This window comes from Marmota marmota, unplaced genomic scaffold (assembly GCF_001458135.2).
Source record: "Marmota marmota marmota unplaced genomic scaffold, marMar, whole genome shotgun sequence".
NCBI classification, from domain to species: Eukaryota; Metazoa; Chordata; class Mammalia; order Rodentia; family Sciuridae; genus Marmota; species Marmota marmota.
Genome location: NW_026000211.1, coordinates 2381852 through 2392565, shown reverse-complemented (window position 1 = coordinate 2392565; position 10714 = coordinate 2381852). Strand labels below are relative to the sequence as shown.

The 10714-nt window shown below is 38.8% G+C and overlaps 1 protein-coding gene across 9 annotated transcripts in view; it reads right to left on the bottom strand.

The window, feature by feature from the left end:
• Trmt9b (tRNA methyltransferase 9B (putative)) overlaps window positions 1-10714 on the bottom strand; it is a 59137-nt gene that overhangs the window by 23384 nt on the left and 25039 nt on the right. For all 9 annotated transcript variants that reach the window (XM_015486030.2, XM_048791793.1, XM_015486033.2 and 6 more), the window contains exon 2: window positions 5569-5763. The gene's annotated coding sequence lies outside the window, so the exon portion shown is untranslated. The remainder of the gene's footprint in view (window positions 1-5568; window positions 5764-10714) is intronic.

Genomic DNA, 10714 nt, shown 5'->3' with positions numbered 1-10714 from the left:
GGTTGGGAAAAGAAGAGAGAGAAGAGGGGAAGACAAACAGACAAAGGGAGTGAAGGATAAGAAAGGTAAGCATGTAAAGATAAGTGAACTAGTTTCAATGCCCAAAGGTTAAAACATACTTGGGGAAAGAAGGCTCCTGTAGCTGGTGCCGCAAGAGAAGGGAAGATCATGTGAAAGGTAAGGAGAAGTCATATGAAGTACAGCCCTGAAAATCAGAACTAATTTGGATTTTATTCGAAGTGAAATGGCAGGTAGCTTTATGTTGCAGGCATGGGGAGAGGAAGCATGAATGGATTTACAATTTTAGAAGACCCCTAGAGGTTTATCCAACTCAGTAAACTAGAATAGCTGTTGTTTTTTATTTGTCCAATTCTGTTCATCATCAACCTTCTTCTGATCATTTGTATCTTGCCCTCCCTGGATGAGCATATGACCCTTGCCTGGCCATTCTTGGTATCCCATATCCTGGGCCACAGGCATTGGTCAGAAGTGGGTTGGTGATGAAAGGCGAGCCTAGCACTGTGGCTGTCTAAGATATCTCAGTATGGGGCTAAAGAAATGGCGCTGCCTTTGGCATCACAGAACTGAAGGAAGTAAAGATTAAGGTGTTGGCAGCATCTTTTATACTGTACAGAAAAGACTTGTCTTTAGGTAGAGAGGATAAAGTCAGGAAAAACAATCTGGGAGGAAAGATAAATGAGAAAAAATGTCATGGCAGCATGGATTTCTTGTTCAAGTCTCTGAGGTTTGGCTCCTGAGGATTACACCTTACCTTTTTCAGCACAAAGAGTCAATAATGTCCACTACGCTTAAGCTTGTAGGATTTCTGACCTTACCATCAAAAGAGTCCTCCCTAATTCAGCAGACTTTTTACACCAAGTATTTGGGGTTTTGTTTTACTTGCAGTCTTTACTTCTTGGAGGATGGAAGAGCGGGGAGAAAGGAACAGGAAGTTGTCAGGAGGGGTAAATGGCTTAATATATTTCCCATGGATGCAGAGTCAGAAGGACATGAACAATTCCTGCTTCTAGCATCAGGATCCCATTGGGAAGTCCCAGTGTTCGGAATTCCTTTTCTGGATATGTGATTAGGATAACATTCACCCACTTGAATTCAGGCAAAGCCATGGGACTTGCTGTGGGTATTAAACATGATTAGCTGCTTGGCAGCAGCTGCACAGAACAGTGTGTGGCTTGCTAAATTCTCTTTCCCTGCTCTCTGCAAGGAAAGTTTTTTGTCATGGAAGCTTAGGTCTCCAGAGGCATTTTAGGCTTTTCAAAAAAAGAAGAAGAAGAAGAAACAAAGAAAGGAATGAACAGATTAGCTCATTGTAAGAAATGCTAACTATCTAAATAATGAAAATGTCCAATTAGAAAGTAACTTGCTATGAGCTGGGGTTGTAGCTCAGTGGTAAAGTGCTCTTTTCACACGTGGGAGGCACTACATAAACATAAAATAAAGATATTGTGTCCATGTACAACTCAAAAAAAATTTTAAAAAGTAACTTGCTACTAATTTTTTCTTGATAAATCTTTCCTATTTCATGTAGATGTATTATTAAAAAATTAGAAAACTGGATACAGTTTCATATCGTATTTTAAAAATTTAATTTAATGTTGTGAACAAAGTAGTAATTTTTACCTATGGTATTCTCCAATCTTAGAAGATTTAATGCCTAAATCCTAGAAGATTTAATGCCTAAATTCTATAGGACTTGAAATGTTTTGCAAAGTTATCATATACTATTGAAGACTTAGGTATTTCTATCAATAGAAAATTAGGTACTTCTACTGGATTCTTAATTTTAAAAGAAGAAACATTTCCTTGTATGTTTATTTAGCCCCCAGTATCTAGCACTAGACTTATAGGTATTGTGGAGAAAAGAGATATCCTCTACACCCCTTAGTTCTTAGAGCTCTTTGATTGAAATCTAGGAACACAATTAATATAAGAGCTGATTAATAAAAGAAAGCATAAAAGAGTCTGGAGTTATGGCACAGTGGTAGAGCGCTTGCTTAGCATGTTTGAGGCCCTGGGTTTGGATCCTCAGCACCACATATGAATAAACAAATAAATTTTAAAAAATCCATTGGCAACTAAAAAATACTAAAAAAGAAAGCATAAAAGTTTTATTAATTTTGCATGTACGTGGGGATCTTCACAAGATAGTGAAGTCTGAAGAAATGACTAAAGCATGGTACTTTTAATGCTTTTTAGACAAAAAGTAGTAAGTTTGGAAAGAATGAAAGGACAGATGGATCTGGGTAAGGGTAGCTACATGGTGGGCAGGGATATAGAAGCAAGATGAGGGCGACTTTTGCTTATGCAGGTTCACTGCAGCCCCAGTTATGAGTCTATGGTGATCGGGGTGAATTCTCAGCCTTGGTATGTGAAGGACATCCGTCCCACAAGAATCTTCATGGCTTGCTGCCTATAGTAATATACAGGTCAAATGGCCCATTCTGAAGTTATAGTTCCTCAGGTAATTTCGCTCGACACAATCAATATATCAATCTGACACATTTTGAAATGACATGTCCTTTGCTTCTCAGGCTAAATATGTTTAATGAGTAGATGAAGAATGAAACTCCAGCCAAGTGAGCAATATCTCTGTTTTTATTTTTAAATTTTATTTTTATTTATTTTAAAATACTTTTATTTAGGTATAATTGACACATAACAACCTGCACATATTTAAAGTGTATAGTTTGATAAGTTCTGACATATGTATACACCCAGGAAGCCAGCAAGGCAAGATGATGAATCCATCACCCTAAAGTTGACTTATGTCCCTCTGTAAGACATCCCTCCCATCAGTCCCCACCTTGAATGATCTTCCTTAATGCCATGTTTCTGGAATGGAAAGAGTGACAAAAAGGGTGAACACTGAGGTGTATGTCCAACGGTCATGATTTCCAAGGCAACTTTAAATATGTGGTATGTCCACAAATAAAACAAAATGAAAAAGATTTTTTTCCAAGTGTATAACTTCCTAATGATCACTGCAAAGTGCACACATGCACACATAAATCAAGAGTAAAAATATTGCCGGGCACAGTGGCACACACCTGTAATCCCAGAGGCTCGAGAGGCTGAGACCAGAGGATCACGAGTTCAAAGCCAACCTTAGCAAAAGAGAGGCACTAAGCAACTCAGTGAGATCCTGTCTTTAAATAAAAATACAAAATAGGGCTGGGGATGTGGCTCAGTGGTTGAGTGGCCCTGAGTTCAATCCCCAGTACCCATCCACCTCAGTGTTGCCAAATATTTACCCACCTCCCCCCCCAAAAGTAAAATATTCAGTGTTGCAGAATATTTTCAGCAACAGGGAAAAGGTTTTCCTCATATATCATCAAAGAGATGAGACACTGCACTTGGCCTACACAGATAGGGATCTAGGTTTGAGAAGGCTTTGTTTTGTCCCCAAGAGTGGTTCCTGTCCCTAGGGGCAATATATCATTTGTGTCATGCTTGGCTTCTACTACAATTTGTAATCCCCACCCCATGGATCCAAAGAAGAAGATTAGAACTCTATTTCATGCCAGTGCTGGATTATTTTTCTTTCAATATCCTTTTACTAATACTTCCTCCTGTTGAAAACCCTTCAAGGGTCCTCTGTTGCCATGAAAACCCTCCACAGCTTGGGGCCAGCCTACCTGTCTTGTCTTAGATACTGTAATTGCCACAACTGCAATCTCAGCTCCACCCAAAGAAATCTGCTATGGTTTGGGTCTGTCCCCCAGAGTTGCACAAGCTGGAAGTTTGGTCCCAGTTTGGTGATGTTAAGGTGGTAGAAGCTTTAAGAGGTAGGATTTTTAAGATCCTACTGCAGGGTAATGGAGTAATGAGGGCATCATCCCTCGAAGGCATTAATGTTGTTCTTGTGGAGTGGTCAGTTCTTGCAAGAGCAAGTTGTTATGAAAAGATCAAGCCAGGCTCCTAAATTCCTCTGACTTCCTGTGTCACCGTGTCTTCACTCTACCTCTTTTGCACACTCTTGCCACACTCCATTCAGCATGTTGTGATGTGGCCCAGCAGGCCCCACCAGAGGCTGAAATAATGCAGCCACTTAATCTGGGACTTTCAGCTTCCCAAGTTACAAGCTAAATAAACTTGTTTTCCTTATACATTACCTGGCCTCAGGTGTTTTACACAGGAACAGAAAATGGCTAACACATCTACTCACTTTTTCCTGAGTAGGTCTTATATACCGTCCCTTATTCATGTCTTTGATGAATCCAGAAAGCTATTCTCTATCATCTATATCTTTATCATCTGAAATGCTCTCCTATCATATTCCCCTTCAAAATCTTATCTGGTTTTCAAAATTTAGCACAGCTTCTTCTTGCTCCATAAAGGCTTTGTGGATAACTATAGATAAAAATGGTCTCTCCTGATATTTCTACATATTGAAAATTTATCATCTCTACCTCTTTTAGATTATTTTTCCTGATACCATTTTAAGCTCCCAATTCTGTGTTCGCAACTGTATTATAAGTTCTTGGAGGGGGGATATGACATTTGATCCATATGTGTGTGATCACATGTATATACATGGTCACACACATACACGTATACATACACATATATACATACATGTGATATGTATGATGTATATATGGACAACACATATAGGATAAACATAATTCAAGCTATATATACATGGATCCCATGTATGGATCATATATATGTGTGTGTAAACAATTAATTATACAGCAAATGAATCAATGGGCTATTTCTTTAACTTCCTCTACAAAACAATGATACTTTACTCCAGCAAGTTGTTCTTCAAGTCTTTGGACATAAATTATAAATACACTACTACGGATTCAGCAGCACTCAGAGGAAAGCAGAGCTGAGACTGAGATTACCTGGATTTGTTTTGTGTTTTAAGATTCTCTGCTCTAGCAGAGATTTGTTTTATAGACATATCTTAGGTATATAATTGCCACATTTTAATAACTAAAACCAACTATAAGTATTATAAATTCTTCCTCTATTTTAAATGCCACAGAAGACAAGTATTAGAGAAAGAGCAAAAATTTCTGCTTTAAATTTCAAAGATACACTCAAACCCTAATTCTAAATACAAGTTGGTCAAGACAGTAAAAAGCTTTATATTATTAAAAAGACTTAAATGTAATATATGCAGCTTTTATGCTTTTTAATTCATGGGTACTTCTACTTCAAACTTAACATCTCTATATTATTTTTGAAAACTATCATTAAAGTCTTAGAAAAGCACTAAAAATAAATAAATATGTTTGTAGGATTTCTGACCTTACCATCAAAAGAGTCCTCCCTAATTCCGCAGACTTTTTACACAAAGTATTTGGGGTTTTGTTTTACTTGCAGTCTTTACTTCTTGGAGGATGGAAGAGCGGGGAGAAAGGAACNAAAATATTTTCAAATGTTTTTGTACTTGGTGCACAAACAAACTTCAGCTTACTTTATATCACATTGTTATGCATTTAAAATTATGGGATTTGGGATTAATTAGGTTTATTTAACATGCATATTATCAAAAACACAGTATTTGAATTGCAGTAAGAGCTGAAAGCTACTAACCTGAGTCATCTTGTGGTTACAAGAAAATTACTTCTTGACTTTGTAAATCATGGCAGTTTCCTCCCTTGGAGAGTGACAGTTGTTTCTCATGACTCAATGTGTAATGTAAATGAAAAGTAGTAGGAGTGAAATCAAATAGCATGGTCCTTCACATGATCAGCCACTTGGTAGGAGTCTCTGAAGGGAATACAGGCCCTACAAGGAAAAAACAAATACCGAGGTCATTTTACATAATAGAAAACTGAAGCAGCTATAGCCCAGCCTGGCCTCTTGACCTCTGCATAAATCATCCAGCAATGAAGGGACTAAAGAGAAAAGTTAATGTGCCAGAATTACAAGAGCAGTTTACAAACCAATTCTTCGGCTTTCTGTAAAATATACAGTGCTTTCTCCCCAAATTTAATTGAATGATTTCATCTTGTTCCTAGAAAAATTACAAGGATGGACAGTAAACTCTGAATATAGTAACTAAGTTAAATATATATCAACCATTTAAAACAATGTTACTACAGTATATTATATTATTCTGATACAACAGGACTGCTCCCTATTTGTTCCTAGTATCAGCCACTTCCATTACTTTGACAAGGAATCCTGGTTATTCTTCATTTGTTCATACTTAATTTTTTTCTTTTTTATAAGCCTGTCATGAGCCCCATCAAAAGGTTCCTAGCTACTTGAAAAAAATTGTACTTTGCATACCAAAAAACACTTTGTAACATAAAAGCGTTTGGATATAGTATGAGATCCCAAGAGCAGCCTAGTATGGTAGGAAAACCCGCTAATCCTACTCCAGGTCCTAACTGCTTATCTGTAACTGAGATGACTGGACCTAAGGCTGGATCACAACCACTTCTCCTGGTCTCCATATCTCTAGTGTGTACACCACTGCCACCACCAGCTGTACCTCTTACTACACAGGGATTCTCAAGATGGCAGCGTGGGATGCATGTGGCTTCCCCCAACTTCCGGCTGCTGCCCACCTCACCCCAATCTGGATCCCTGTTTAAGAATCATCAATCTGTGTGTGCCTTTGCAAGCTTCCCTCTGGTCTTGGGAATCTGCATATATAATTCACCCTGAGGCAACTCTTTCCTAATCATATGGGTGTAGATGAACTGTGCTATTGAGAGTCATAGAAGCTGGCTCTTTAGGTAGTACATTTAAGAAGGATTTTGAAAGAGCTACCAATCAAAGCACCTCATCTTTCCTCATATAGTTTTAGAATCTATAAAGGAGCGTGCATTTGTTAATTCACCCTCATGCAGGGCTGCAAGCTAACGGCTCTCTACTTGGATGCCCTTCTAGACCCTGGCCTGGGCATCCTCTGTCCCAGCTGACCTGGCTCTCTATATATCTCTCTATATACCTTTCCTATGCCCAAAGATATTAGCCTTCTCAGGTAGCTACTCAAGACAGTGTTCAATACCATAGTTAGAAAGAGTAACCTATGAAAAGAATTTTGGATAGTGTTTAAGGCTTATATGAGCTAATGGAGTGGGAGCGGGGACTGGAGGTTTTTCTATATGTCTAATTTACACCCCCCACATACACATACCTACACATATTATTGATTTCCCTTAATTTTTCAAAATCACAGGAAAATTTTGCTTCTAAAATGTATGAATCCTACTATCTTTAGCAAGAACTTGCTGGGTAAAGGATAAACTAGTATAGTACTATCTAAAAAAAAAAAGTTGAATGTTGGTAAGTCCTTTTACTATAGCAGCCATATAGCTCTGCATATTTAGAATGGAAAGAAATGTGTTTCCCTCTCTTCTTTCTTCTTGAATAAATGGGAAGCCATATTCTCAAGCAAAGCTCCATAACTTAAACCTTCTGAAATTTTGGGGTAAGTCATGTTTGTGAATCATCCTAGGAAGAGGGTCAACACCTCACACTATGACTCAGCAAAGTCAGTTTTTGGGTTTTTTTTAATATTAAAAAAAGGAGCCAGAGTTGGTGGCACACTCCTGTAATCCCAGCAGCTCGGGAAGCTGAAGCAGGAGGACTGAGAGTTCAAAGCCATTCTCTGCAATGGCAAGGCATTAAGCAACTCAGTGAGACCCTATCTCTAAATAAAATACAAGATAGGACTGGGGATGTGGCTCAGTGGTCAAGTACCCCTGAGTTCAATCCCCAGTACCCAAATAAAAAAGGAATTCTGTGTCAATTTAAAAATACACATTCATCTATTCAGCAAATACTAATTAAGTATTTGCCAGGAAAATATTCTGATACTTACACATTATTAAAGAGAAAGATATCCACATCCCTTCCCCATCAATCAGAAACCCAGGATTTAATATGGGAAATATACAAAGAAATAGAAAATTTAAATATAGTAGGTATAGAAATATATAGAATTTAGTTTGGGGATGGATAGCTCCTGACAATTGCTAACTTCATGCCTTGCTTTATTTTATCCAAATAATCATAAATATTTAGATATAATTTTATTAACCCCATTACAAATTGCTAAACATTATGAACTTTTAGGTCACTCACAAATATTCAAAATCACACATGCCAATGGCCCACATCTGGAGTGTTCAAGTTATGATCCGAGCGTGCACAGGTAACATAGGGGCACATGGGCGAGACAACTAATGCAGCCTATAGTGGGGGAGGGGGGCAGTGAAGTCTCCCCCAAAGGGATCACAGCCAAACTGAAGCTCAAAAGATGGGTAGGGGGTCAGCTGAAGGTGGTGATTCTATGCCCCCCAAAGGAAGAAATGAGACCAATCACAATTTTTTGGATAAATTTAAGGCAAACTTATAACAACAACAACAATAGTAACACAATATATTAATTACTTACTATGGGTCAGGCCCTCTTGTAAGTGTTTAGCATATTCCATTAGCTCACTGAAATCTTCCCAATAACTGTATGAAACAGGAATTACTATTTCTCCCACCTTCCAGACAAAAAATCTGAGGTAAAGAGAGCACAAGTGACTTTCTCAAAGTAACACAGCTAATAAATGGCAGAGCCAGGATTTGAACCCAGAAAGTTTGACTCCATAGTTCACATTCCTAACTCCAGCTGATGGGGAAGAGAGGAGGAAGGGAAGGGAAGGAGAAATCAAAGTAGGAAGGAGTCAGATCTCACAGGACCTAATTCGGCCTTCAAAGGAGTCTGGATTTTATCCTGAACATAAAATGGGGAACCCTTGGGTTATTTAAGTAGAAGCAATGACAAAATTGGTCCTGGGTTTTAGAAATCTCTTATGGTGATGGTGCAGATTAGCATTGCCTAGATGGATCACAGCAAAGACAGAGAAAGAACCTGGTTAAACTCTTCAGACAAAGAATGATATTAAAGATACTTAAAAGGGGTAAAAAAGGAGAACGAACTAAATTGATAGGTGACTGATGAAGAATTAAGGCAAAGGACACTCTGAAGGTGAAATTGTGATAAGCATGGGGCTGACATAGTTGGATGTGCCACTTCTGTGCTTAAGTGAGGTGGAAGAAAAAATATGCAAGGTAAACAATAGGAAACTCTGGTAGGAATCTTAAAAAATCTCTGAGAAACCCTTCCTTTGGAATGCACGTGAATATATCCAAAGACATTTACTTAAGATTTATGCATTTGCAGGACACAGAATATAGGAAAATCTAGATGTTGTTAATGGGTTTTGAAATGCCAACATGATCGTCAATGTGTTATATTTTATATTATGATATGCATTGTTTGTATAGTTCTTTATATTGTATATTTGATTTCAGCATTTTCCAGGCACTGTCCAGAGGCAACGTCTCTTACGTTCTCTGCATCTTTGTCTGGTACTGCGGTTTACAGTGTTCAATAAATGTCTACTACATAAGCAGGTGAAGAAAGAAAAACAAAGAGGTTAAAACAATGACCCTGGGTGTATGATGCTGATTTACCACCAGAAAGAATGTAAGAGGAGGTGGGGTTTTCAGGCTTGGGCAGTGTTTCTGTAATAACAGAAGACGTATAAGTAAGATGGACATGAAGCTCAGGGAGCAGGCTGGAGTAGAGATCATGTAAAAAATCATCATTATCCTAGGACTTGGCAGTTACAGCCCAGGGCATAAATTAAATCAAAAGATAATGTGCGGAGTAAGAAAAGGAATGAGGTCAGAACACCAAGGGTCACGAACATTTAACCCCCGTAAATGCCAGTACTAGAGGAGCAGCTAGCCACCTGCATTAGAATGCTACCATTATGGTTCGGCTAGGTGGTGTCTCTTAAAAGCTCCTGTGTTAATACAGGAAGTGAAATGATTTGATTATGAGAGCCATAACCTAATCAGTCCATCCAAATTTGAATGGACTAACTGGGTGGTAACTCCAGGCAGGTGGAGTGTGGCTGGAGGAAGTTAGGTCACTGGGGGCTGCTCCAAAAGGGTGCATGTTCTCTATGGCCCCTTCCCTTCCTCTCTCTCTGCTTTCTGGCTGCCCTGAGCTGAGCAACTTTCCTCTGCCATGCCAAGGTAGGGCCATGATGCTCTGCCCTATCTTGGAGCCCAGAGGGATGGAACCAGCCGCCCATGGACTAAACCTCTGAAACCATGAGCACAGAATAAAATTTTCCTCCTCTAAGTTGTTCTTATCAGGTGTTTTGGTCAGCAATAAAGAGGTAACACAGCTACTGCAACTGAATTGAATTAAAGAATTATTGACTAAGCACCTAACTAGGCAACAGTTGCATTGGAAGCTCTAAGAGCCAAAGATGTGGGGAGGAAGGTCCCACTGTCTAGAAACTACAGGCTCACACAAGACTAGCATAGCATGACAGCTGAATCACAAGGGTAGGAAGCAAGTATGTGACTGACTGATAGAAAATTACAGATAGCAAGCAATAGTCGATTCCACAGTTTGGGGGTGACATTGTGACTGTGACTTCCTCTAAATAATGAGGCAAGTGAAATAGCCTCATTAATATTCCCAGCTCTACATTGAACTCCTTAATGATGCGTCAGAGAGATCACAGTGAACATGGAAGGCAGAGGAACAACTAACTGGCATTTCTAATTGAAATTCTATGAGCAGAACAAACTCAGGGCTTCAAAACAACAAAATATGTGGCACTGGGAAAATATGACCCCCTCCCTCTATAATCCCAACAGGGACTTTAAAGTTACTGAAGGAACTGTATGTTGAAAGAAAATAGGC